The following is a 15,121-nucleotide window of genomic DNA, read 5'->3' on the forward strand; positions in this document are numbered from 1 at the left end:
TCTGGAATGCTTTTGATTGCAGGTCTGTTCAGTTGAGGATGATCTGGGCCTAAATAATAACAATAATCACTGGGGAAGAGAGGAAATACAGAGTTATAATGTAAAGGAAATTTGATGCTTACTATGAATTCAATGAATAGACTAAAGAATACACTGAAAATAAAAAAGAAATACCTAAAAACACCTAGATTTACTTTCCCAAGAAAAAGACTGAGAAAAAAAAGTTTCACAAGATTTGAGCCACAAATAAGAGAGATTTTTTTTATATTAAAGCAACACTTATTCTAGATTAAAGTTAATCCTGGGAGAAACAAAGTACTTGCCAATGCCTTCCACAATAAAATAAGAATGAGGTTAAAATAAGATCAAAATCAATTCAACTATACACAATAAAAATTACACCTGACAAGCCATAATCACACCAAAAAACAACATGTGTATACATATCTTCTTTGGCTAACACCAATAAAAGCAAGCAGATGAAAATGATCAAGTAAAAAATGAAGACATGTAAACAACAATCACTTGACAACACACACACATATATATAAACATTTGAAAATATATCATAAGAAAGAGACATAAATAATCAACAATCGGTGTGTGTGTTTGTCTGAGAGAGAGAGAGAGAGAGAGAGAGAGAGAGAGAGAAAGAGAGAGAGAGAAAGAGAGAGAGAGATTTGACATTATTGGCAAAATATCTGCCCCCAAATAATATGGTACAATGCATTGGTGCATAGGTTTTCATAAAACATCTTGCAAATCAAATACAAAATATAAATGTGTGCGTGTGCATGTGTGTGTGTGTGTGTCTCCATGTGTATGTGCGCATATGTTTATACATACATACATATGTGGTGGCCGTCAACTCATAGATGAATATGACCATCACTGACAAATTATCTTATCCTAGATGTTAAAAGCAATGGCTGTCAGCAATGCCTGTACTGAAGTTTGAAGTCAAACAACTCTACTAAGACTCTCCCCTTCCAAATGAAACAGTCTAGAAACAAGCAAGAGCAAGATTTCTAGCTTCATAATGAGGTGGGTGCTATTTAGGAATTTCTTTCTCTTAGAGAAATGTCTAAACAAAGACAGAGTTCATCTGTCCTTTGGCAGGTTTTGTCTTTCATCCTGCAGTGTCCGATGAAAACCAACCTCCTTACTAAGGAGGCTTGGTGGGGGCTGCCAGTTTACTTGCCCACGGTCCGACCATGCAACAGGTTGTATTGTGTTACAGGTTATCAGCAGCACTGAGAATGATCAGACAGACAAACAGGTACACACACACACACACACACACAAGACATTTCAAAAAATTCTCCATCTGTGATTTTTATGTGTTTCTGCAGAGTGGTTGGTGTTAAGAAGGGCATTGAGCCATTAAAAACCCTGCTAAAACAGAGTAGCATAAGGTAGTTTTTCTACCTGGCCAGTTCTTGTGAACCATCTTACCCATACATGCATGGAAGATGGACGTTAAAGAATTATGATGATGATATCAGACTGGAGCCTGGTACAGCTCTCTGGCTTACTAGACCCAGTCAAACTGTCTAACCCATGTTAGCATGGAAAACAGATGCTAAATGATGAAAGATGATGATTTGGGTGAATGAATTGACAGTTCAACCAACACAACCAACTCAACCACATGTTTACAAACATCAGGAACTCTCTTAGCTCAAAAGAGCTTATCATTTTGTTAGTGATCAGCCTGAACTCTCTCAGGAAGAACTTAAATAAAACTTGAAGGAAACACTCACACACACACACATAGAACAGGCTTCTTTCAGTTTCCATCTACCAAATGCACTCACAAAAGTGGGGTCAGCCCAGTTCTGTAGCAGACACTTGCCCAAGGTGCAACACAGAACTGAACCCACAACCATGTAATTGGGAAACAAACTTCTCAGCACATAACCATGCCTGTATGTAACCATAACTGCATAGACAAACAGACAGACAGATAGAAAGATAAAAGAAGCCATAAATCGGAAAATATGCAGTTGTATATTTGTCAATACAATGAGTATATTCATCAAAGTATTATATATCCTTTACAGTCACTCTTACCAATCAATTTCACACTGGGTATTAAACCAAATGTTAAGTAATATTATTTGCTATGCATACAAAAAATATGCCATGTTTCTCACGTGTCCATACAATGATCATATGACATTACTTATCTGTGCTGTTATATAACAGCATGTTATATAACATGTTATATAACACCATGTTATATAACAGCATGTTATATAACAACATGTTATATAACAGCATGTTATATAACAGCATGTTATATAACACTAATCAGCAGGTGATATTACTTATCTGTGCTGTTATATAACACTTTGGTTAATATATATATATATATATACATTACTTATCTGTGCTGTTATATAACACTTTGGTTAATATATATATATATATATATATATATACAATTTTAAAATAGGATAAAATCTTTATAAGAATTTATCAAGTAGTCAGCGTGAAAAACCTCATAAGGGAAAAAATTATTAATTATTCCTTTTAAATATATTTATTTATATTAAAGGCATTTATATACATAAATGCCTCATGCTACAAGGGACTCAAAACTTTATTATGGTAGTTTCGACTTTAAGAGTCCCTCGTAGTGCAAGGCATTTATGTATAGTAATGCCCTTAATATAAATAAAATATATATCATCATCATCATCATCGTTTAACGTCTGCCTTCCATGCTGGCATGGGTTAGACGATTTGACTGAGGATTGGTGAACCAGATGGCTACACCAGGCTCCAATCTGATTTGGCAGAGTTTCTACAGCTAGATGCCCTTCCTAATGCCAACCACTCAGAGAGTGTAGTGGGTGCTTTTACATGCCACCGGCATGAAGGCCAGTCAGGTGGTACTAGCAACAGCCATGCTCAAAATGGTGTATTTTATGTGCCACCTGCACAGGAGCCAGTCCGGCAGCACTGGCAATGATCTCACTCGAATGTCTTTACACATGCCAGGAAGGCGACGCTGGGCACAGGTGCCATCACGATTTCACTTTCGCTTGCCCCAACAGGTCTTCGCAAGCCTATATTACATCATACAGAGATATGGATGCTGAAATTTCAATGAGAGTAAGGGCAGGATGGAAGGCATTAACTCAATAAAAAATGTTTTCCAAACAAAACTAGACAAGGCCATACATGTCACACTCCTCAACGGCATCATCTTACCTGAGCTCTTACATACAAGTGAGATGTGGGGTTACTACAATGGAGACAGAACATCGATTGCGTAGCTTGCAAGAGTGGCTATCCGGGCACTGGAAGGCATATCTGAGAGAGCGACTATAAAAAGCAATGGTCCCAAGACAGTGCCCTGTGGAACACCGCTCATTATTTGTGTTTTCATAGAGGTGGCTCCATTAGCCACTACTACCTGACTTCTATCTTTCAGAAAGTCATGTAACCACTCTCCAAGTTTTCCAGCTATGCCAAGATCACGCAGTTTGTGGTATATCACACCATGATCCACTTTGTCAAAAGCTTTTGCAAAATCAAGGTATATTACGTCCACATTTGAGTTGAGTAACTGCCTCAACACCCAGTCGTATTGTTGTAAGAGCTGGGTCAGGCAGCTCCTACCTGGTCGAAAGCCATGTTGGGTATCACTCAGCAATTTATTTTCTTCAAGGAATGCGATTAGTTTTCCTCTGATTATCCTTTCCATGACTTTGCTGATGTGTGAAGTCAGAGAGATAGGCCTATAGTTTTTGGCATCTGCTCTGCTTCCCCCTTTATGGATTGGGCATATTATTCCCTCCTTCAGCTTGCTTGACAGTCTGCCGTTTGCGAGAAAGCTCTGGAAGAGGATCTGGAGGGGTTTTGCCAGGGCATGCTTACACGATTTAAGGAGGATTGCTGGGAAACCATCAGGGCCAGCAGTTGAGTTTGTGTCCACTTCATGTATAGCTAGTAGTACATCTTCTTCGCTAATGTTGATGTATTCCATCGTAACTGCCTCACTGGTTATAGGAGAGGTAGCAAAGAAGTCCACTGGTTTGTTCACTTGTCTGTGCTCCAATGGAGTGGTGAAGACACTTTTGAATTGTTCATTCAGTACCTCACTGATCCTAGTTGGACTGTCTGTGAGGGAGCCATCCTTTTCGAAGAGGGGTCCAATCTTGCAGCGTACTGAGGCTGTTTCTTTTGAGTAATGAAAGAAGGCCTTTGGGTTTGACTTAATGTTTTTTATAACCCCGGCTTCTTTGTCTGCTCTCTCCTTCACATAGGATTGTTGCAGCCTTTTTTCGATCTCCATCAGTGTCGTTTTTAGGCGGGACCTTTGGCCATTCTTGGGATGCTGGTTGAGTCAATTTGCAACTTTTGTCCGTCGTCTCATGAGGATCTTCCTCTCCCTTGGAATCTTGTTCCTATTTGTTTTGGCCTTGTGCTCTGGGACATATTTCTGGCTTGCACAGTAGACATGAAACATTCTAGTTTCATGTCAATGTCTGGTGTGGAGAGACATTTTGGCCAATCCTCTCTGAGGATCTCTTTCTGAATGGATTTCCAGTCCGCTTTGTGGAAGTTCAGATTGGAGAGATTTTGGGTGCTTCCTTTAGGCTGTATGTCTCTGGTTTCTTTTGGCCCAAACATAGACAGCTCTATTATGTTGTGATCCGAAACTAATGTCGGCGTCACTTTCACATCATGAATGATGTCCATATTGTTCGTGAAGCAGAGATCTAGAATGTTATTCGCTCTAGTTGGTCTGAGAACAGTTTGCTCCATGAATAGGGCATTGGTGAGGTTGAGCAGGCATTCCACCTGTGCTTGCTTGCGATAAGTCATTCCTGAGAGTATGAGACCTTCGGGCCATTTGACGTTGGGGAAGTTGAAATCACCCATAAGAAATATGGTCACATGGTGTTCCAGTTTCATGAGGATTTCTTTAATTCTAGTGAGGCAATCTTCAAATTTGCCTATGTGGTCTGGAGCATCCGGTGGTCAATATGTATTGCATATGACTATATTATGTTGTCTTATGTATACAACTAGGGTGTCGCATACCGAATTTGAGTATGACAGTAAGACCTGGGCTGTGAGGTTGTCACGGATGTATACAGCAACTCCACCATGGCTCCTTTCCCTTCTGTCTGTTCACAGTATGACATATTTTGGTACGTGTACTTCTGCATCCTCTATATCAGGGCTGAGGTGAGTTTCCACGAGTGCTATGCATAGGGCTTGATTGCATGCAGCAAGGTCTCTCAGGAAAGAAATTTTGCTTTTATTATAATGCAACAGGCCCCCAATATTTAGTAAAAATATTGGCGTGATGCCTGTGCAGGCGTTAGGGGAGGCCATCCCATGTCTGTTGGCTGTGGTGGTCTTGCACAGTGGGGGGCAAGGTTCCTTGTCTGTGCTTGGCGTAGCCACGTCAGCTGCTGCATAATCTTTTGCGCCATGCACAAAAAAGACTCTTGCTCAGCTGCTGCGTTGCGTATGATTTCTGAAGAGCGCACGTCCTTGAATTTTCTCCTTGGGGACATCTGTCGTCTTTCCTCAGGGAAGTTTTTATCCTTTAAACCTTTGTAGTTTTGGCGGGGTGTCGGGTGGGCAAACCGGCAGTTTTTGCCGTCTTCCCCATGCCAACATTTGCCTTGCAGGTAAAATTTGTAAGTTTTTGGGTGCCTTCCAAATTTCTTCTTTCCTTTGGTGTCTTGGATGGCATTGGATCCACCTTGCGGTTTTCTACTTTTTGTTCTTCCTTTTCTTGTGGGTACTGTTTTATATATGTGGGTACTGTATATATGTATATGTATATACATATATATATGTATATATATGTGTGTGTGTGTGTATATATATATATATATGTGTATATATATGTGTGTGTGTGTGTGTGTGTGTGTGTGTGTGTGTGTATGTGTGTATATATATATATATATATATATATATATATATATATGTAAATATATAAAAACAAAAATATAAAGAGAGCAAAGGTAAGGTTGGAGAAGTATTTTATGGATAGAGTCTTACAGCTGTTTCTAGGAAGATCCAGTACTTCCCTTCATCGGAGACAGAAAAAATAAAGTAATCTATTATTATATCCATAGGCGGATATTTTTAGTATGAAGTGGTAAAGAGTGTGATGTGCTGAAAAAAGAGAGAACAGTACTTGAAGTGTAGTTTCATTCCAGTGGTAAATATCTGTGTAGAAATCCGTGAAAAGTAATCCGGAAATTTATGTTGGAGCGAAAGTTGATATAGCATAGATAACAGAGGTATATATATTCCATATTGCGATGGATTTTTCCTTGTTTACTTGAAGAATGGCCAAGTCAAGTCAATATATATATATATATATATATATATATATATCATCATCATCATCATCATCATCATCGTTTAACGTCCGCTTTCCATGCTAGCATGGGTTGGACGATTTGACTGAGGACTGGTGAAACCGGATGGCAACACCAGGCTCCAATCTAAATTTGGCAGAGTTTCTACAGCTGGATGCCCTTCCTAACGCCAACCACTCAGAGAGTGTAGTAGGTGCTTTTACGTGTCACCTGCACGAAGGCCAGTCAGGCGATACTGGCAACGGCCACGCTCGAAATGGTGTCTTTTATGTGCCACCCGCACAAGCCAGTCTAGGGGCACTGGCAACGATCTCGCTCAAAAATCCTACGGAAGCCAGTCAGGCGGTACTGGCAACGGCCACGCTCAAAATAGTGCATCTTATGTGCCACCCGCACAAGAGCCAGTCCAGGGGCACTGGCAACGATCTTACTTGGCTTGCCGGGTCTTCTCACGCACAGCACAATAAGTCAATATATATATATATATATATATATATAAGGGCATCCAGCTGTAGAAACTCTGCCAAATCAGACTGGAGCCTGGTGTTGCCATCCGGTTTCACCAGTCCTCAGTCAAATCGTCCAACCCATGCTAGCATGGAAAGCGGAAGTTAAACGATGATGATGATGATGATGATGATATATATCACCATCATCATCGTTTAACATCCGCTTTCCATGCTAGCATGGGTTGGACGATTTAACTGAGGACTAGTGAACCAGATGGCTACACCAGGCTCCAATCTGATTTGGCAGAGTTTCTACAGCTGGATGCCCTTCCTAACGCCAACCACTCTGAGAGTGTAGTGGGTGCTTTTACGTGCCACTGGCACGAAGGCCAGTAAGGCGGTACTGGCAACGACCCCGCTCAAAATGGTGTACAGGAACCAGTCCAGCAGCGCTGGCAATGATCTCGCTCGAATGTCTTTACACGTGCCACCGGCACAAATGCACAGGTGCCATCATGATTTCGCTTGCCCCAACAGGTCATCACAAGCCAAGTTTCATGTCCAATGAAGGAGACGACGTTGGCATGGGTGCCAGTTGTCGAATTTAGTTCGATTTCGATTTCACTTGCCTCAACAGGTCTTCGCAAGTGGAGTTTAGTGTCCAATGCAGGAAGGTACGCAGAAGTGGGCTGGCTACACCCCTGGAGTTAGGTCTCACTTGGCTTGCCGGGTCTTCTCACGCACAGCATATTTCCAACGGTCTCACATATTCTTTCACTTGTTTTAGTTGACTAAATTGATCCTGGGACCTACTTTTCAAGCTTAGTACTTATTATGTTGGTCTTTTTGCTGAACTGCTAAGTCAGGGGATGTAAACACAAACACTGGTTGTCAACCAGTGATATGGGGACAAACACAGAAACACAGACACACGCATAGATATGTGTGTGTGTACGACAGGCTTCCTTCAGTTTACATCCACCAAATCCACTCACAAGGCTTTGGTTGGCCTGAAGCTACAGCAGAAAACACTAACCGAAGGTGCCATGCAACAGGACTGCACACAGAACCATGTGGTTAGGAAGGAAGTAATTTCCGTATTTTTGCTGTGATACTTGACACATAGTCTTTTTTAAGTATCCCCATTGAAATTCTAGATATTTGTAAGTAGCAGTTGACATCAAACATGAAATAACTATTTTGAAGGATACATTTCAATCCTTCAATAATATATTTTATACATCCTGGTAATTATTCTGAATAGTTAGTTTCCTAAGTAGAACTTTATTGCTTCTATTCTATAGTTTCGAGGGGTGTTGGTTCATCACATCAAAGGCAAACGTAAAAGTCTTTTCATTAATTGCTTTTTGGAGGTGGTTCAGTATATCTAAATTTTATTTTAATGTTTATGAGTCATTATTTCTAGGATTATGGTAGATACATTTATATGGTAATACTTTCAAATCACACACACACACATGTGTGTGTGTGTGTGTGTGTGTGTGTGTGTATTCTCTTGCTTGCTCTGGCTGGAGCAGTAAAATAACAGCCAGGTTAGCAGAGCAATGAACTCTATAGAGGCTTTCATAGAGACAGTCCTAATGAAGACCAATGAGAAGAGCAGCAGCACCACCAGCAATGAAGATGAGGAAGATGATTCCTTCAGCAACATCACTTGGTTCCAGGGCAGCAGGAGCCACAGAACTTGGTGAAGGCCTGGCTGGAGGCCATCTTGTAGGAGGTCCTGACTGAAGTTGCCATTTTGGGTGAGCAGGTTTTGATCAACCTGCTCACCAAATATAACACTACCACCCCATCCAGTACTGCAGTTGAGCGCCTATTTTCTACAGGCAAAGATATTTTGAGGGCCAAGAGAGCCACCCTGTCAGGTGACAACTTTGAGAGACTGATGTTTATGAAGGGCAACCAGTGATGGAGAAGACCCAGCCAGAGTAGTGCACCTTGATCACCATCTGATCCTGGCATGCTACACCTTTTTGGAAAGCTCTATGTCTAAGCTACAACATGAAAATTTCAGCTCTCTAGATCTGTTTTTAGGGGGTTTTAGCACCAAAAAAACAAACTGAAACTAAATTCATATGATAAAAGTTAGCGGTTATCATTTAGTGTTAGCTTCTGGTAAATTTTTTTACCTATTTAGCAGTTTAGCGTTTGCGAAGCTAACTTTTTGGTTAGCTGTGTCCACCACTGCAAACAAACAACCAATTGGTTGTTTGGCCTGCACGTTAAACAAACGATTAATTAGCTAGTTGGTAAGATATTTAACAAATTGACTAACAATGAAGTAATGGAATTAAACTTTGTGTGTTATTGTTATAATCGTAGTGACCAGACAGACAGACAGGCAGGCAGAGATGGATGGATGGATGGATGGATGGATGGATAGATAGATAGATAGATAGATAGATAGATAGATAGATAGATAGATAGATAGATAGATAGATAGATAGAGAGAGAGAGAGAGAGATAGATAGATAGGCAGACAGACAGACAGGCAGACAGACAGACAGACAGACAGATAGACAAAGTATACGTTTATGCGTATATAAACGTGTGTATGTGTGTGTGTTTCTGCGTGTGTGAATTAACGTCCAGTCACACTAACCTCTCATATTATTAAAATAACTACCTTCCTAGAGAAAAATCATTATATCGATCCCAACGAGGATAGATTTCGTGATATGCATTAGACCCAATCCTACTTTGAAGAAATTCGAAATGCTCCGAGACTCGGCTCCGCAACGGATGTAATTTACTGCAAGAGAGTGTACGACAGAACAGAACTTCAATCTGATCCGTACTGAGATTCGACGGGCAATAAAATTTTAAAAGATTAAAAATTGAGCCCATCTATTTCGAAAATGAGTATACACGCAGACAGCTGTATTCTCTTCCTCCAGGATACAGGTGTAATTGTGGATAACAACATAAGCTGGAGTGCGCACATCAGTATGGCCTGCAGAATGTGCTCGGAGATCCCTTGAACTTTCCAGTCTGGAGATCCTAATGTCTTAAAATCTTTCTCTTCTCGACGTTTCTTAGGTGTCACTTTGAACACTGTTGGTTACTGTGGAGTGGGTCGTCCTACACAAAACAAAACATTATGAGAATAGCACCCCAGAGAAAAAGAGAGAGAAAATGGCATGCCAGACTTGACTACTGAAATCACTTCAAAAAGCTCAAACTTATTCTCTGTTCTGCGAAAGCGCTACACTATTTCTACAATGAGAAAACTCTTCTACCAACACTGTCCAAACGATGCTAATATCAATTTCGCAAGTCACCCAAAGTTAAGGCACGTGTCATATGCCCTCAAGCTCACATTATATAACACTGCGACTTAACTGGGCTTGCCTTATTCAACATGATCCTGAAAGAAATAAAAGGAAGAGACCCACCATAAAATTCAAACGGTACCTGAACAAATTCCCCCAGGAAATGCCAGATACACCCCCGATACATTCGACAAACAATCTCCACTACTCGAGGAGTCTATAGTATTGTAGATTATGACCTACAGGGACATGTCATGGGCCAATAATGGTCAAAACCTATATACGCTTTAGATAGATAGATAGATAGATAGATACATACATACATACATACAAATGTGCGTGTGTGTGTGTATGTATATATATATATAACGTGAGAGAGTTAGGGGTTGGGGGTTCAACCCACTAAGGGATAGTATCTATCCAGTATACTGCTGGGAGGGTACCCAATTATTGCTACACTAGTGCTATACTAGGTGCAATCAATGGGAGCGGGTAAAAGTGGAGGTTTTACCCAAAATTTGTGTAACAATTAGAAAATGCAGGATAATATGCTATACAGAGATAGTAATTATTAAATAAAGAAACCAGAATTTATTATTATTATTATTATTATTATTATTAGAGAGTATTGTAGTTTGCTTGAAGTATTGTGTATTGTTTGTAACGAATAAAAAGTTTAGAAAGGTATAACAATGCACTATAGAACAAAAAATGGACTATATACCTGTTGTAATTTGGTTATCTATAGTCCGATGATATTTCGGAATTAGAATTCCTTCTTCAGATCTTATTTGCTGGAGTATAGCAGAGACTCCATTATTATTATTTGTGAAAAATCTTATATGAAAGGCGAATTTATAACTGCTCTAGGTATTTGTGGTTCATAAATAAAGGTAAATATTTTTTTATGTCTCCTGAGATGCTTTATGTAATCGATAGTTAAAAAAAAAAAGTGGAAAAGCACGCGTTGACAGTACGTCTGATAATTTTTATCAGTTATGTAATAAAGTTTTATGAAGTACCAAAAATAACCTTAGTTTGTAAGCTGTGTTTATAAAAATAAATCTTATGAATATTTTCCTTTAAGTTTTAGTTGCTTGTTAAATCCAGGTTTACAAATATATTTCCTGTTTTAATTTTTTCCTTATAAACTATAAATAAAAAAAAAACAGAAAAGGAGTTAACATCAAGCTATTATCGTCAGTGTTTCTTTAAATATATAAGAATCCGAGAAAAATATGTGTATGTGTGTAGGTTTATGTTGATTGTATTTCTTCAAATGTTTATGAAAGTAAAATTATATGTGGCAAAAGACAGGAGTTTAAAATAATATGTACTTACCGAGGACTTATGGTCCACTGAACTTATGACAAAGTAACAAACTGGAACAGTTGTATCTAGCTACTGCTGATAGTTTTCAGCAATGGGAATGAGTAATCGATAGTCTGTTTGTTTGTTTATCGAATGAGAACAAACAAAAATGTAGTTTATCTAGTACTATCAAACTAATTTTTATTTCCCTTGTTGGTTTAATAAATGCGATCAGGTGAGGGTGAAATATCAGTCTCGAAGTATTATAAATATTATTTCGAAAAGTTGTTACACATACGGAAATCGTCTGTCGATACTCATCAAATCATGTATCTATGTAGCTATCTTTAATCATTCATTATATACTAAGTGTTGTTGCTATAATTATCTGGACTTCGATTAGTTATTATGACAGTCGTTTCCAACACTTCCATGACTTCAACTCACTATCTCTATTAAGAGTGCACAACATCCTTGTTTTAAACTGATAGAGATACTATAAGCTCTAGAGAAAAATAACCTTTTCTACTATAGGCACAAGGCCTGAAATTTGGGGGAGGGGACTAGTCGATTACATCGACCCCAATGTTTCACTGGTACATAATTTATCGAACCCGAAGGCAGGGTCAGCCTTAACCGATTCTTCCCAATCGGGCCCCGCGCCCAAGAGGGCCACATTTTATACTGCGACATTTCATAAAGGTGGTCTCCCTGAAGTTTTTTTTTTAATCTACATGGTCTTCAAAAAAAAAAAAGAAAGAACCATACTTTCTACACTTTGGCGACAAAGCTAAACACATTCATCCAAAACAGCCGCTGAATTTGAAGAAATTTATTTGTATGTGGTTATAGGGGTGTTTGGGTAAAATATTTGTGTCTGTGAGAGTATGTATGTAGGTGAATTGTATGTATATGTGTGTGTGTGTGTGTATGTTTGTGTGTCAGTTGTTATAAATATATTTAATTTTGGGGAAACTTTTTTTACGCAGTGGTTGTGTGGTAAATAGCTAGTTTACCAACCACATGCCATCGGATTCAGTCCCATTGCGTGACACCTTGGCTAAGTGTCTTCACTGAAAGAAGCCTGTCGTATATATATATATATATATATATATATATATATATATATATATATATACATATATATATATATATATATATGTTAAAAAAAAAGACAAAAAACAATAACAAAAAACAACAACGTGAGGACGTGAATATATATATATGTGTGTGTGTGTCCGTGTTTGTTCCTCCACTATTGCTTGACAACTGATGCTGGTATGTTTATGTCTCCGTAACTTAGTGGTTCGTCATAAGTCCGGGGGTCGATTTCTTCGACTAAAAGATGTTGCTCCAGCACAAACAAATAAACGAATGATATATACATATTCTTTTACTTGTTTACTAAAGGCTGGAGCACCGTCTTTAGACGAACAAATCGATCCCCAGGACTTATTCTATCAGTCTCTTTCGCCGAACCACTATGTTACGGGCACGTAAACACACCAACATCGGTTGTCAAGCGATGATGTGGGGCAAACAGACACACACACACACATATATATATATATATATATATGGCGATCTTTCGATACGCGCCTATATATATATATATATATATATATATATATATATATATATATATATATATATATATAGGCTTCTTTCAGTTTCCGTCTACCAACTCCACTCACAAGGCTTTAGTTGGCCTGAGGCTAGAGTAGAAGACAGTTACCCAAGGTGACACGCAGTGGGACTGAACCCAGAACCATGTGGTTTTTAAGCATGCTACTTACCACACATGAGACAGACATAAAGTATGGGGCTTTACATATAATAATGAAATGATAAAAAAAAAAGTATACACGGTATACATTGGAAAAGAAGAGACATATGCATAGCATACAAAGGTAAAAAAAAAAAAAAAGGTGGGGGAGGATGATATAGAAGTGGCCCTCTTGATACATGAATGCCTCTGGAGATAATCGAGAAACCCCATTGTCCAAGATTTCCCTGAAGCCCTATGAACAAGTGCCCTCTCCAATTCCTTCTCTCCAACTCACAGGTCTACACTTAGAGAAGTACCACTCACTCTTGCCATTTTTCACAACTTCCACCCATCTTTCAATAAACTCTCTCGAGGACGACACTTCCCTCTCCACTCTCAATTTCCTTTTCAACTGAAACTTGAAAATGTCAATGAGAGCTCTACCAAAGAGGAATGTGTCTGTCCTCATGCCTTTCAGCCTTTTCCACCACACAACCTCTTTCGCCACAGCCACTAGAATAATAATAATAAAAATAATAATAATAATAAGTAGTAGTAGTAGTAGTAGTAGTAGTAGTAGTAGTAGTAGTAGTAGTATAATCAATCAACAGTGCATTTTTTTCCTCACGCGTTTTTTGGAATGACATTTACTTTTATCATGTGTTACTTATTTAAAACCTCGTCAACTTTTTAAGTATTGTCTGCTACATCACTGTTAAGGTGAATGTTACGTTCTAACTAACGTGATATTCATCTGGGTTTTGGGGTCCTTTTGCACACACCACTTTTTTTCTTAATGCGATAAATGTATAAATACATGTACGGTAAGGTCTCGCATATGCAAGATAGAGTGAGTCTCTGCTATACTCCAGCAAATAAGATCTGAAGAAGGAATTCTAATTCCGAAATATCATAGGACTATAGATAACCAAATTACAACAGGTATATAGTCCATTTTTTGTTCTATAGTGCATTGTTATACCTTTCTAAACTTTTTATTCTTTACAAACAATACACAATGCTTCAAGCGAACTACAATACTCTCTAATAATAATAATAATAATAAATTCTGGTTTCTTTATTTAATAATTACTATCTCTGTATATGTATATATATATATATATATATATATATATATATATATATATATATATATATATATACATACACACACACGCACATTTGTATGTATGTATGTATGTATGTATCTATCTATCTATCTATCTATCTGACGGACGTGCTGTCACATCGGCTGCAGAGGTAAACCTCTTTTTGACCTTTTATTGCCCACATTTTGTTGGAATTTTTGTATATAAGGTGTGTGAAACACCTAACTTTCTTTTTATTGTGTTTTCAAGGTAGGAATTGGCCCTTAGGGGCAGTTTCAACCTTTTTAAAATTATATATTTTCTTCTCGACATTGAAAAATGTCGAGAAACATAGTCATAGAACGCTGGACAGAAACTTTGATCAACGAACATTTTCCTAGACTTGAGACGCTAGGAGAACAAAAAAATAAGTCATGCACGCGCACACACACCAAAACAACAACAGACATCGAAAAAAAGAATGAAGCAACAGATTCTAAAGTCAAAGCTGTCAACGTCATGGATACTGTTAACAGCCCTGTCACCACCACCAACAACAAAAACAAAACTGTAACCAAGGTTACAAAACCATGCGTAAAAACCGTCACAAATGTCTCTGACGTAAGCACCATTGCTGCTGACGCCATCATCACCACCACCACCACCACCACCACCACCACCACCACCACCAACAACAACAACAACAACAACAACAACAACAACAACAACAACAACAACAACAACAACAACAACAACAACAGCAACAACAACGACAACGACGACGACGACGACGACGACAACAGCAGCAGCAGCAGCAAGGACGCATATTTATCGGCCGTCAGCACCGACA

General features: G+C 38.7%; 1 protein-coding gene across 4 annotated transcripts in view; it reads right to left on the reverse strand.

Moving 5' to 3' along the window:
• LOC106875803 (phospholipid-transporting ATPase ABCA3) overlaps positions 1–15,121 on the reverse strand; it is a 114,102-nt gene that overhangs the window by 80,743 nt on the left and 18,238 nt on the right. Inside the window, exon 1 of one of the 4 annotated variants that reach the window (XM_089352932.1) lies at positions 11,446–12,239. The exons of 2 other annotated variants lie outside the window; for them this stretch is intronic. The gene's annotated coding sequence lies outside the window, so the exon portion shown is untranslated. Of the gene's footprint in view, positions 1–10,828; positions 12,240–15,121 lie in introns of those variants that run through there. One more of the 4 variants, XM_089352933.1, reaches the window with a different exon arrangement.

This window comes from Octopus bimaculoides, chromosome 5 (assembly GCF_046866305.1).
Source record: "Octopus bimaculoides isolate indiv1 chromosome 5, ASM4686630v1, whole genome shotgun sequence".
Lineage (NCBI taxonomy): Eukaryota > Metazoa > Mollusca > Cephalopoda > Octopoda > Octopodidae > Octopus > Octopus bimaculoides.